The sequence below is a fragment of the Piliocolobus tephrosceles genome, chromosome 5, assembly GCF_002776525.5.
Source record: "Piliocolobus tephrosceles isolate RC106 chromosome 5, ASM277652v3, whole genome shotgun sequence".
NCBI classification, from domain to species: Eukaryota; Metazoa; Chordata; class Mammalia; order Primates; family Cercopithecidae; genus Piliocolobus; species Piliocolobus tephrosceles.
Genome location: NC_045438.1, coordinates 54,159,655 through 54,174,790, shown reverse-complemented (window position 1 = coordinate 54,174,790; position 15,136 = coordinate 54,159,655).

Here is a 15,136-nt window from a genome sequence, read left to right as displayed (position 1 = left end):
TTGTGTGAAGGCATTGAATGGATTTTTGTGATGGTTTTTCTGGGGAGCTTGTGAGATTTTTAGACAGTACCCTGATCCTGGTTTTTCCCCACTTAATAGCTTAATTCAGTAGTTGTGGGTTGGGTCTTGAGATAAACATCTCAAGATGATTCAATACAGGAAGAGCATAAAAGACACTGGTAAATACTGATATGGTAATTTGTCACTAAACGAGCTGAACTTGGATTAAATAGCGCCCCATACCCCCAAAAAAGCTAGAAGGATTTAAATTGTGTAGAACAAGATGCCATCTTGGCTGCAGTCAAACACATGTGCTAGTAACAAGAGCCCAGAACAAGGATGTCTTTATTCCTTAATTCCAAAGTTATGTTTCAGTTTCAATTGTGAATATGGGGAAATCCTAAGAGGTTGAATTCAGACCAGACCCTTCAAAGATTGAAGGGTGGGCCTCGGATGCTATCAATTAGGCCCCAAAGAAGTTTAAGGGCTTTGCGTTTGATCTCAACAAAAACCTAAGGTAGAGGGTCCCTCCTGTCAACTCCCAGGCCGTCACTGATCTTTGTCACTAGACTTTTCAAGGATTTTCTATAAATGGAGTCAAAGTTTGCTTTCACTGAAGGCTACTTTGACATTCATCTGTGTGCGTGCATCAGTAGTTAATGGGCTTTTCGTTATGAGGCAGTATGCTGTTAGTTATACCAGTTCGTTCACCAGTTGATGGATGTTTCGCTCTTTACTCCATTTTCTGCTATTACAAGTAAGGTGCTGTCAGTGCAATCAAATTAGAACTCAAGATTAAGAAACTCACTCAGAACCGCACAACTACATGCAAACTGAACAACCTGCACCAGAATGACTACTGGGTGAATAACAAAATTGAGGCAGAAATAAAGATGTTCCTCGAAACCAATGAGAACAAAGACACCGTACCAGATTCTCTGGAACACATTTAAAGCAGTGTGTAGAGAGAAATTTATAGCACTAAATGCACACGAGAAGGCGGGAAAGATCTATAATTGACACCTAACATCACAACCAAAAGGACTACAGGAGCAAGAGCAAACAAATTCAAAACTAGCAGAAAATAAGAACTAAGCAAAACTGAAGGAGAGAGATGAAAAATCCTTCAAAAAAATCAGTGAATCCAGGAGCTGATGTTTTGAGAAGATCAACAACATAGACCAGTAGCCAGACTAATGAAGAAAAGAGAAGAATCAAATAGATGCAATAAGAAATGATAAAGAGGATATAACTATCGACCCCACAGAAATGCAAACTACTATCACAGAATACTATAAACGCCTCCACGCAAATAAACTAGAAAATCTATAAGAAATGGATAAATTCCTGGACATATACTCCCTCCCAAGACTAAAGCAGGAAGAAGTCAAATCCCTGAATAGACCAATAACAAGTTCTGAAATTGAGGCAGTAATTGATAGCCTACCAACCAAAAAAAGTCCAGGAAGGGATGGATTCACAGCCGAAATTCTACCAGAGGTACAAAGAGGAGCTGGTACCATTCCTTCTTAAACCATTCCAAACAATAGAAAAAGAGAGAATTCTCCCTAACTCATTTTATGAGACCAGCATCATCCTGATACCAAAACCTGGCAGGGAGATAACAAAAAAAGAGAATTTCAGGCCAATATCCCTGATGAACATCTATGTGAAAATCCTCAATAAATTACTGGCAAACTGAATGCAGCAGCACATCAAAAAGCTTATCCACCATGATCAAGTCAGCTTCATCCCTGGGATGCAAGGCTGGTTCAACATACACAAATCAATAAACGTAATCCATCACAAACAGAGCCAATGACAAAAACCACATGATTATCTCAATAGATACAGAAAAGGCCTTCGACTAAATTCAACAGCCCTTCATGCTAAAAACTCTCAATAAATTAGGTATTGATGGAACATATCTCAAAATAATAAGAGCTATTTATGACAATCCCACAGCCAATATCATACTGAATGGGCAAAAATTGGAAGCATTCCCTTTTAAAACCGGCACTAGACAAGGATGCCCTCTCTCACCACTGCTGTTCAACATAATGTCGGAAGTTCTGGCCAGGGCAATAAGGCAAGAAAATAAATACAGGATATTCAATTAGAAAAGAGAAAGTCAAATTGTCTTTGTTTACAGATGACATGACGGTATATTTAGAAAACCCCATCATCTCAGCCCAAAATCTCCTTAAGCTGATAAGCAACTTCAGCAAAGTCTCAGGATACAAAATCAATGTGCAAAAATCACAAGCATTCCTATATACCAATAACAGACAGACAGCCAAATCATGAGTGAACTCCCATTCACAATTATTACAAAGAGAATAAAATACCTAGCAATACAACTTACAAGGGATTGAAGGACCTTTTCAAGGAGAACTACAAACCACTGCTCAAGGAAATAAGAGAGGACACAAACAAATGGAAAAACATTCCATGCTCATGGATAGGAAGAATCAATATCGTGAAAATGGCCATGCTACCCAAAGTAATTTATAGATTCAATGCTATCCCCATCAGGCTACCATTGACTTTCTTACAGAATTGGAAAGAACTACTTTAAATTTCATATGGAACCAAAAAGACCCCACATAGCCAAAACAATCCTAAGCAAAAAGAACAAAGCTGAAAGCATCACGCTAACTGACTTCAAGCTATACTACAAGACTGCAGTAACCAAAACAGTGTGGTACTGGTACCAAAACAGATATATAGACCAATGGAACAGAACAGAGGCCTCAGAAATAACACCACACATCTACAACCATCTGATCTTTGACAAACCTGACAAAAACAAGCAACGAGGAAAGAATTACCTATTTAATAAATGATGTTAGGAAAACTGGGTAGCCGTATGTAGAAAGCTGAAACTGGATCCCTTCCTTACACCTTATACAAAAATTAACTCAAGATGGATTAACAACTTAAACGTAAGACCTAAAACCATAAAAACTCTAAAAGAAAACCTAAGCAATGCCATTCAGGACATAGGCATGGACACTTACTTCATGAACAAAACACCAAAAGCAATGGCAACAAAAACCAAAATTGATAAATGGGATCTAAGTAAACTAAAGAGCTTCTGCACAGCAAAAGAAACTATCATCAGAGTGAAGATGCAACGTACGGAATGAGGGAAAATTTTTGCCATCTATCCATCAGACAAAGGGCTAATATCCAGAATCTACAAAGAACTTAAACAAATTTACAAGAAAAAAACAACCCCATGAAAAAGTGGGTGAAGGATATGAACAGACACTTCTCAAAAGAAGACTTTTATGCAGCCAACAAACATATGAAAAAAAGCTCATCATCACTGGTCATTAAAGAAATGCAAATCAAAACTACAAGGAGATACCACCTCATACCAGTTAGAACTGAAATCATTAAACAGTCAGGAAACAACAGATGCTGGAGAGGATGTGGAGAAATAGGAACGCTTTTACATTATTGGTGGGAGTGTAAATTAGTGTGACCATTGTGGAAGACAGTGTGGCGATTCCTCAAGGAACTAGAACCAGAAATACCATTTGACCCAACAATCCCATTACTGGGTGTATACCCAGAGGATTATAAATCATTCTACTATAAAGACACATGCACACGTGTGTTTACTGTGGCACAATTCACAATAGCAAAGACTTGGAACCAACCCAAATGCCCATGAATGATAGACTGGATAAAGAAAATGTGGCACATATACACCATGGAATACTATGCAGCCATAAAAAACGATGAGTTCATGTTCTTCTCAGGGACATGGATGAAGCTGGAAACCATCATTCTCAGTAAACTAACACAAGAATGGAAAACAAAACACCACATGTTCGCACTCATAAGTGGGAGCTGAACAATGAGAACACATGGACATGAGGGGAATAGAGTGGCATCACACACCAGAGCCTGTTGGGGCTGGGGGACTGGGGGAGGGATAGCATCAGGAGAAATACTTAATGTAGATGACAGGTTGATGTGGGCAGCAAACCACCGTGGCACGTGTACAGCTATGTAACAAACCTACACGTTCTGCCCATGCACTCCAGAAGTTAAAGAATATATTTAAAAAAAAAAAAAACAAGTAAGATGCTGTAAACATTCATAACAAGTCTTTGTAAGTGGTTATATTTTCATGTCTTGGGTAAATAAGAGTAGAAAGGTTAAATGGTATGCTGCATGTATTTTCAGCTTTTTAAGAAAATAAAGTGTTTTCTAAAGTAGCTGTGCCATTGTATGTTCTCAAATAGTGTGTAGGAATTCCATTTATTTCAGGTTCTTGTCAAAACTCAGTATTGTCAGTCTTTTCAATTTTAGTCATTCTAATGAGTGCGTAGTAGTATCCTGTTTTAATTTCCGTTTCTCTAATAACTAACGATGTTTAGCATCTTTCATGTTATTTGCCTCTGTACATTTTGGTGATGTGTTAAAATTATTTGCTTTTGCAACCTCATGAGAGAACTTGAAAAAAAGTTATTTCCCTTTTTTAATTGTGTTATTTCATTGTCGAGATTTGAGAGTATGTATTCTGGATACAGGTGCTTTATCAGCGTATGCCTTGTCGTTCATTTTCTTTTTATTTATTTATTTATTTATTTATTGAGACGGAGTCTCGCTCTGTCGCCCAGGCTGGAGTGCAGTGGTGGGATCTTGGCTTACTGGAAGCTCCGCCTCCCGGGTCCACACCATTCTCCCGCCTCTGCCTCTAGAGTAGCTGGGACTACAGGTGCCCACCACTATGCCCGCCTAATTTTTTTTTTTTTTTTTTTTTTTTTTTTTTAGTAGAGATGGGGTTTCGCCATGTTAGCCAGGACGGTCTCGATCTCCTGAGCTTGTGATCTGCCCGCCTCGGCCTCCCGAAGTGCTGATATTATAGGCATGAGCCACCGCGCCTGGCTGTCTTTCATTTTCTTAGCAGTATCTTTGAAAGTTTTTTTATATAAAGTTCAAATTATCGATTTTTCCTTTATGGATCATACTTTTGGTGCTGTATCTAAGAAATACAGTGGAATATGTGGATCTAAGTGGATATCTACTTGTTCAATACCATTTGTTGACAAGACCGTTCTTTCTTTACCAAACTACGTTTGCACCTTGGTCAAAAACCAGTTTTATATAATGAGGGACCATTTCAGGACTTTATTCTGTTTAATTAATATCTTTGCCTCCTGAACTCCAAAACCACACTGCCTGGATAACTGTAGCTTTGTAAGTCTTGACTTCAGGTAATGAGAGTTCTTTCTTTCTTTTCTGCCAAAAAAAAAAAAATCCCTCTTTTTCTCCAAGTTGTTTTGCCTATCCTACTTTTTTTGGCATTTCTACATAGAATTTATAACCAGCTTACCAATTTCTATAGAAACATGATGGATTTTGATAGGGATTACAATGAATCTATAGATTTATAGAGAACTGATATCTTAGCAACCTTGAGTTTTTCAATCCATTAACATAGAGTTCTTCCACTGATTTCCATATTTCAAAATCTCTCTTAGCAAAGTTTTATCTTTTCATTGTATGTCTTGTGCACTTTACATCTGCTTTACCCCTGTTTTTTGTGCTATTGTAAATGGCATTTTAATTTCAATTTTCAATGATTTATTGCTAATGTACTGAAATACAATTTATTCTCATATTGATCTTGTATTCTGCAACCTTGCAAAACTCAGTTATAATTGAAAGTCTTGTTCCCTGTAGGTGATTTTTGTCTTCTACAAATAAATACAGTTTTATTTCTTCCATTTCAATCTATATGGTTTGTATTTATTTTCCTTGCCAATTTGTACTAGCTAAAACCGCCAGTAAAATAGAAATAAAAAAATGTTGATGCAGATACACTTGCCTTGTTCCAGATGTTAGGGGAAAACATTCAGAATGATGTTAGCTGTAGGTTTTTCAAATATCCTCTTATCAAGATGATGTTCCATTTTATTCCTGGCTTGTTGGGAATTTTTATCAGAAATGGCTGTTGGATTTTGCCAATTTTTTTCCTCCATCAATTCATACAACCATGTGGTTATTCTCTCTGGATTTGTTAACATGAATTATATTGATTGATTTTCAAATGTTAAAGCAATCTTGCATTCCTGGGGTTAATGCCACTTCATCACAATGTATTAATTACCCTTTTAAAATATTATATATTTAAATATGTATACATATATATTTGTTAATTTGTATTTATATTTATGAGGAATATTGGTCTGTAGTTTTCATGCAATGCCTTTGGGACATATTATTTTCTTTTCAATTTTCTGGATGTTTGTGTAGAATTGGTATTATTTCTTCCCTTACTATTGCTGGAATTCTACAAGGGAGCCGTCTGAGTCTGTCATTTTCTTTGTGAAAAGGTGTTTGAAATACAGCTTTTTAATAGATAAAGGTCTATTCAGGTTATCTATTTCTTCTTGAGTGAGCTTAGTAGTTTGTATCTTTCAATGCATTTTTAATTTAATTTATTGTATTTATTGGAATAAAGTCATCACAATATTCTAGTATCTTTAATATTTATAGACTGTTACTAATGTCATCTCTTACATTCCAATATTGATAAATTCTGTCTTTTCTCCCCTTATACTGATCAGTCTAACTACAGGTTTATCACTTAGATGGATCTCAAATAACTCATTTTTGGTCTCAGATTTTTCCCTATTTTTCCTTATAATTGATTTTTTGTTTTATTTCTTCTGTTTCCTTGTACCTGAAGGACTTTAATTTGTCCCTTTTCTACATTATTTTTCTGGATTCTTAGTGTAAATGTTGAGTTCATTGATTTCAGACCCTTATTCTTTCCTAATATAAATATTTAGTCCTTAAAGTTTCCTCCAAATTCTATTCTAGCAGCATACCTCTAAATCTGGTATTTTTTCCTTTCCTTTTTTTCATTTATAAGTGTTTTATAATTTTCATTTTGATTTCTTCTTTGACATGTAGGTTATGTATAAGTCTGTTATTTACTTCTGCAACATTCTGGAATTTTTCACATATATTTTTATTAATTTCTAATTTCATGGTGGTCAGAGAAAACAGTTGTATGACTCAATTCTTACAAATTTATTGAGTATTTTTTTATGGCCTATAATATGGTCTAGGAAGGGAATATGGTGTGTTTTGCTCTTCTTTGGTATAATGACCTATAAGTATCAATTGGGTCAACTTGGTTGATAGTGCTCTCCATATCTTCTATATCCTTACTGATGTCTATCTATTCCTGCTATTATTGAGTGAGAAGTATTCAGCTCCCTAGCTATAATTGTGGATTTGTCTATTTCTTCTTGTAATTCTATCAGTTTTTGCTTTTAAGTACAGATGCTCCTCAACAATGTGGTTATGTCTGGACACACCCACTGTTTGAACTCACAGTGTGTTTATCTGTGCACAACTTCATAAGTCAAAAAGCATACTGAATGTGTATCCCTTCTGTACACTGTAAAGTTGAAAATTTGTAAGTCAGAAGCTGTTTGTATTTTGAAGCTCTGTCATTAGTTGCATAAATATTAAAATTATTATGTTCTCTTAGTAAAATGAACACTTTATCATTTTTAAATGACCTTTTTATCCCTGGATATGGCTTTTCTATGGAATCTACATTGTTTTGTATTAAAATAAGCACTCCAGTATTGGTTTTTTTGAAATTAATATTGGCATAGTATATTTTTTCATCCATTTACTTTTAACTTTTTTGTAGTTTTCCATGATAGTGTGTTTCTTATAGACAGCATATAGTGAAGGATTCATTTATTTTTTTAAATCTACTTCAAAAATGTTTGTCTTTTAATTGAGACAATTAGACAATTTTCACTTGATGGGATTATTGATATGTTTGGATTTAAACCTATCTCCTTAATATTTGTTTTCTATTTGGTCCAATTGTTCTTTGTTCCATTTTTTTCCCTCTTTTTTTTTCCATCTTTTGATTATTTTTATGTTCCTTTATATCTAGTTTATTAGCTAATTAGGTATAATTCTATTTTGTGATTCTAGTTATTACTTTTGGATTTATAGTATTTGTCTTTAACTTGTTTGAGTCTAGCTTCAAATATTATTGTATCCATTTATATATAGTATAAAACTGCCATACTATTTCTTCTCTCTAAGCTTTGTGCTATTATCATACATGTTAGTGCAATATATGTGTGTGTATATATATATACACAAATATATACATATTCACTCCCACTCTACATTTTTTTTTGTTTGTTTCTTTGTTTATTATCTAAGAGAATTATGTAATGAGAAAGTTTTCTTATACTTGTATTTGCCCACACAGTTACCATTTCTGGTATCTTTATTCCTTTGGGTAGAAGTAAATATATTTCTATCTGATAAAACTTTCCTTATACTTGAAAGACTCCTTTAATTTTTCTTATAATATAGATCTGCTGGTCTTTGATTTTTTTCAGCTTTTGTACATGTGAAAACATCTTTATTTTTGACATTTTAAAGTTTATTTTTAATTAACAAATGATTCCATACATTTATGGGGTTCATGATGTATATATACACACACATACAACTGTAGTATGATTTAACATATCCCTCAACTCACATACTTACCAGTTTTTATGTGTGGCGAGAACATCTAAAATCTATGTTCTTAGCAGTCTTCAAATATACAATACGTTATTATTCACAACTGCCTCCATGCTTCACAGTGAATTTCCAGAACTTATTCCTCTTGTCTAACTAAGCTTTTTACTTTAACCAATATATCTCCATTTCCCACCTCACTACCACCCACCCCAGTCCCTGGTTACCTCCATTCTACTCTTGATTTCACATAAAAGTGAGATCATTCAGTTTGTCTTTAGTCTTTCTGTGCCTGGTTTATTTCACTTAGGATGATGTCTTCCACATTCATCCATGTTGTTGCAAGACTGCCACGTGGAAGGCAAGATATCTTTCTTTTCATAAGGCTGAATAGTATCATGCTGTGTGTGTGTATATATATATATATATATATATCACATTTTCTTTATCCATTTATCAGTAGACAAACACTTAGGTTGATAAACACTTAGGTTGACTCCATATCTTTACCGTTGTGAGTAATACTGAAATGAACATGGATGAGGGAATATTTCTTCCTTTCCTTTGGTTATATACTGAGAAAGAGAATTGTTGAATCATACAATAGTTTTAATTTTAATTTTGGGGGGAACCTCCATACTGTTTTCCAAAATAGCTATACAAATTCACATTCCCACCAACAATGTACTAGGGTTCCCTGTCCTCCACATTTTTGTTAACACTTGTTATCTTTTTTTTTTTGATAAAGACTATTATAACACATGTGAGATGATATCTCATTGTGGCTTTCATTTGCATTTCCCTGATTGATTATTAGTGATGTTGAACACCTTTTCACAAACCTGTTGGCGATTCACATGTCTTCTTTTGAGAAATATCTATACAGGTTCCTACCCATTTTTTAAACTGGTTGCTTTCTTGCTATTGAGTTGTTTGAGTTTCTTAGATATTTTGGATATTGGCCCCTTAATCGGATGCACGGTTTGCAAATGTTTTCTCCCCATCTCATACATAGTCTCTTCACTCTGTTGATTGTTGCCTTTGGTGTGCAGAAGCGCTTTAGTTTGGCGCAATCCAATTAGTCTAATTTTGCTTTTGTTGCATGTGTTTTTGGAGTTGTATCCAAAAGTTTTTGCCAAATCCAATGTTAAGAAGCTCTTTCCTTGTGTTTTCCCCTAGTGGTTTTATAGTTTCAGATCTTATATTTAAGACATTAACCCATTATGATTTGACTTGTGTACATGGGACAAGGTAAGGGTCTAAGTTCATTCCTCTGTGTGTTAATATCTAATTTTCCCAGCTTACTGAAGAGAATGTCCTTTCCTCATTGTATGTCCTTGACAGCTTTGCTGAAAATCAGTTGACTGTAGATGTGTGGGCTCTGTTTTCTATTTCCTTGGTCTATATGTCTGCTTTTATGACAGTATGGGTTGTTTTGATTATTATAGCTTTTCGGTACATTTTCAAGTCAGGTAGTATGATGCCTCCTGCTTTGTTTTGCTAAAAATTGCTTTGACTATTTGAGATCTTTTGTTTTTCTAGACAAACTTTAGGGTTGTTCTTTTCTATTTCTGTGAAAAATGTCATTTCAATTTTGACAGGGATTGCGTTGAATCTGTAGATCACTGGGTAATACGGGCAATTTAACAATGTTAATTCCTCCAATCCATGAACACTGTATATATTTTCATTTGTTTTTCCCTTAAGTTTATTTCATCAATGTTTTATAGTATTCAGTATATGGATCTCTCATACACTGAATGTATTTAGTTAATTGTATTCTTGGTTAAATGTATTTCTAAGTTTTTCATTAATGCTATGACAAATAGGATTGTTTTCTTGATTTATTTTGTGAATAATTTGTTGTTAGTGTATAGCAATGATACTAATTTTAATATGTCATTTTGTATCCTGCAACTTATACTGAAATCAAAGCCAGTCAAGGACATTACAAAAAAAGACAATTATAGGCCAAAATCTCTGGTGAACACACATGTAAAAATCCTCAACAAAATACTAGTAAACTGAATTCAATAAGACATTAATAGGGTTATTCACCAAGTTTCTCACTTGATTTTGTGCTGCTGTAACAGAATATCTGAAACGGGGTAATTTATAATGAACAGAAATTTATTGGCTCACAGTTCAGAAGGCTGAGAAGTCCAAGATCAAGGGGCTGACATCTGACAGGGATCTTTTTTGCTGCATCATTTTGTGACAAAAGGGCAAAGAAAGGGCAAAAAGGCTGGGTGCGGTGGCTCACATCTGTAATCCCAGCACTTTGGGAGGCCGAGGCGGGCAGGTCACCTGAGGTCAGGAGTTCGAGACCAGCCTGGGCAACCTGGTGAAACCCCATCTCTACTAAAATACAATAATTAGCTGGGTGTGGTGGTATGTGCCTGTAATCCCAGCTACTCCAGAGGCTGAGGCAGGAGAAATGCTTGAGCCTGGGAGGTGGAAGTTCAGTGAGCCGAGAGAGTACCACTGCACTCCAGCCTGCGTGACAGAGCTAGACTCCATCTCCAAAAAAAAGGTCAAGAGATTGAACTTGCAGCTTCAAGCCCCTTTATAATCAACCTTAATCCAAGTAAGTGTGGAGCCCTTACTTACAGACTAAACATCTTCTGTTAGGTTCTACTTTTCAACACTATTAGATTGGAAATTAAGTTTCTAACAAATGCTTTCAATTAATTTATTTATTTTTGAGAGAGGATCTCACTCTGTTATCCAGGCTGCAGTACAGTGGTATGATCATGGTTCATCATGGTTCACTGCAACCTCAATCTCCCAGACTCAACTGACCCTCTCACCTCAGCCTCCCCAGTAGCTGGGACTACAGGTGTACACCATCATGCCCAGCTAATTTTTTGTTACGATTACCTTTTTTTTGGTAGAGACAGAGTCTCACCATGTTACTCAGGCTGGTCTTGAATCCCTGGGCTAAAGCAATCCTCCCACGTTGGCCTCCCAAAATGTTGAGATTACAGGTGTAAGCAACGGTGCCCAGCCCACACTTGCTTTTTTGAGGACACATTCAAACCATAGCATTCTTTTTGGCCCCTGGGCCCCAAAATTCATGTCTTTCTCACAAAATATATGCATTTCATCTAATGCATTTGGACATCGAAAGTCCAAAGCCCAGAGTCTCATCTAAATCAGATATAGGTGAAAGTCAAGGCAGGATGGCAAGGAGGCAATTTCCTTCAGGCATGAGCCTGTGGAATCAAGCAAGTTATGTGCTTCCAAAATGCAGTGGTGGGACAGGCATGGCATAGACATTCCTGAGGCATGATAGGTAGTCAAGGAAGTAACCATGTCTTTGGGACTCAGCGACTGCACCATCAACACAAGCCCCACAACCATGTCTTCGGGACGTGAAAACCACACCAACACAACAAACCCCAGGCGGAAGTGCGGACCGCCTATTGACGTCGTGGAGCGACCGTGGGGAATCTCGGGGGAACAATCAACTGACGTCGAACCCAGCGGAAGAAAAAGCTGTTCAGCCCGACAATTTTTGTTTGTTTGTTTGCTTTATATAAGGATAGGAGTTTGTGCTATGTTGCCCAGGCTAGTCTCAAACTCCTGGGCTCAAGCAATCCACCCACCTCTGCCTCCCAAAGTGCTGGGATTATAGGAATGAGTGTCACTGAGCCAGGCCAACAACACTGAATTTTAAAGCTCCAAGAATAATCCCCCTTGACTTTATGTCCCACCTTCTGGGCACACTAGGGTGGGAGTTGAGCCCCTAAAGCCTCAGCTAGTCCCGCTCCTATGGCTTTGCTGGATATATGGGTTAAAGTTGGGTGACTGCAGCTCTCCCAGGCCGGTGTTGCACATTGTAGCTCTGTATCTTGGGGGTGGACTTACCTTTATAGCTCTACTAGCCATTGCCCTAGTAGGGGCTCTCGTGGTGGCTCCAGACCCTCAACAGTCTACTGCCCTGACATTCATTGAAATCTAGGTGGAGGAAACAATTCCCCCACAGCTTTTGCATTCTGCATACCTACAGACATAACATCATGTGGATATTGTCACTTACACCTTCTGAAGCTGGAGCCAAAGCCACACTTGAACCCCTTTAAACCATACCTGGGGTGGTCAAGGAGTTCTGCATCAGAATGTGGGAAGCAGAGGCTTGAGGCAGCCCTGGGAAGTAAACCCCAAGACCTTGAGGGCACCCTAGGCTCTCTTTTGCAGGATTTCCTTCCCTCAGATCATGACACTTTGGGCCTATAATGGGAGGGACTATGCTAGTAATCTCCAAAGTACCTTTTTTTTTTTTTTTTTTTTTTTTTTTTTTTGAGGCGGAGTCTCGCTCTGTCGCCCAGGCTGGAGTGCAGTGGCCGGATCTCAGCTCACTGCAAGCTCCGCCTCCCGGGTTCCCGCCATTCTCCTGCCTCAGCCTCCCGAGTAGCTGGGACTACAGGCACCCGCCACCTCGCCCGGCTAGTTTTTTTTTTGTGTGTTAGTAGAGACGGGGTTTCACCGTGTTAGCCAGGATGGTCTCGATCTCCTGACCTCGTGATCCGCCCGTCTCGGCCTCCCAAAGTGCTGGGATTACAGGCTTGAGCCACCGCGCCCGGCCTTCCAAAGTACCTTTGAGGTTATTCTCCCATTGTCCTAATTAATAGCTCTGGCTTCATTCTATCCATACTGATCTCCTTATCAATCAGTTACTTGGCCACACTCTTGGTTCCCTTTCCTGAAAATATTCTATCAGTCTCTATGACATGCATGGCCAGCCTGAGAATTCTTCAAATTCCTAAGTTTTGTTTTGTTTGAGACAAATTCCTAAGCTTTGTTTTGTTTTGAGTCTCGCTCTGTCTCCAGGCTAAAGTACAGTGGCGCAATCTCAGCTCACTGCAACCTCCACCTCTCTGGTTCAAGCAATTCTCCTGCCTCAGTCTCCCGAGTAGCTGGGACTACAGGTGCGTGCCACCATGCCCAGCTAATTTTTGTATTTTTTTTTTTTTTTTTAGTAGAGACAGAGTTTCACCATGTTGGCCAGGCTGGTCTTGAACTCTTGACCTCATGATCCGCCCGCCTGGGCCCTCCAAAGTGCTGGGATTACAGGTGTGAGCCACTGGGCCAGGCCTGTTTTTTTTAAATGATAAATTTTATATTTAAATAATTTCCTGTCTTCTCTTATTTCACTGAATTTAAAAGAAGCCACACATTTTCAATGTTTTGCTCAGAGGTTTCTCCTACCAGATATCCTAGTTCATCGCTCTTAAATTCTACCATTTATAAAACTTTAGTGCATGACACAATGCAGTCAAGTTTTGTTTTTTTTTTTACAGTTTGTTAACAAAAATAGCATTTACACCAGTTTCCAAGAAAATATTCCTTTTTCTTGTCTGAGGCTTCATCAAAATGATCTTTACTCTCCATATTCCTACCAACATTCTGATTACGACCACTTAAATAATCTCTAAGAAGTTTCAGACTTCTCCTATAGCTCTCCTCTGCTAAGCCATCACTAGAATCACACTTAATGCACTAGTTCACTGCAATCTATGATTTTTAGAGCCTGCTCCTTCAAATTCTTCTAGCCTCCACCCATTACCGTGTTCCAAATCTACTTCTGCATTTTCAAATATTTGTTATAGCAACAACCCCACTTCTAGGTACCAATTTTACGTCTTTGTCTACTTTGTGCTGCTAAAACAGAATACCTGATACTGGGTAGTTTATAATAAGCAGAAATTTATTGGCTGATGCTTCTGGAGGCTGGGAAATCCAAGATCAAGGTAGCAGCATCTGCCAAGGGCCTTTTTGCTGCAGCCTCCCAAGGACAAAGAGAGCAGAAGAAAGAACAAGAGATTCAATTTGCAGCCTCAAGACTTTTAATAATCAGCATTAATCCATTTAAGAGGGTGAAGCCCTCATGAGTTAAGCACCTCCCATTAGCCCCTACCTTCCAACACTATTGCATTGGAAATTGAGTTTCCAACATGTGCTTTTGTGGGGGCACATACATTCAAACCATAACACTGTGAATCAAGTGGGATTGATCCCTGGGATGCAAGAATGGTTCAACACAGGCAAATTTGTAAATGTGTTACACCACATTAAAGAGTAAAGACAAAACTACATGATCTTTTCAATAGATGTTGAAAAAATATTTCACGAAATCCAACATCTTTTCATGATAAAAATTCTCAACAAATTATGTATAGAAGGAGTTTAACTCAACACAATAAAGGCCATATATGGCAAACTCACAGCTAACATCAGAGTCAATGGTGAAAAGTTGAAAGTTTTCCTCTACAGTCACAAACAACACAAGAATACCCACTCTCACCTCTTCTATTTGATGTAGTACTGGAAGTACTAGCTAGAGAAATTAGGCAAGAAAAAAGAAATAAAAGGCTTCCAAATCAGAAAGGAAGAGGTTAAATTATTTCTCTGTTTGCAGACAACATGATCTTATATATAGAAAATCCTAAAGATTCCCTCAAAAACAATTAGAACTAATAAATGAGTTAATTTTTTTATATCAGAGAGCTTTATTATGTGTTAAGTAGTGTGTATTTTTTGGAGATATAATGCATTTACCACAAAATCTACTATTTTTAATTGCAAAATGCCAGGTTTT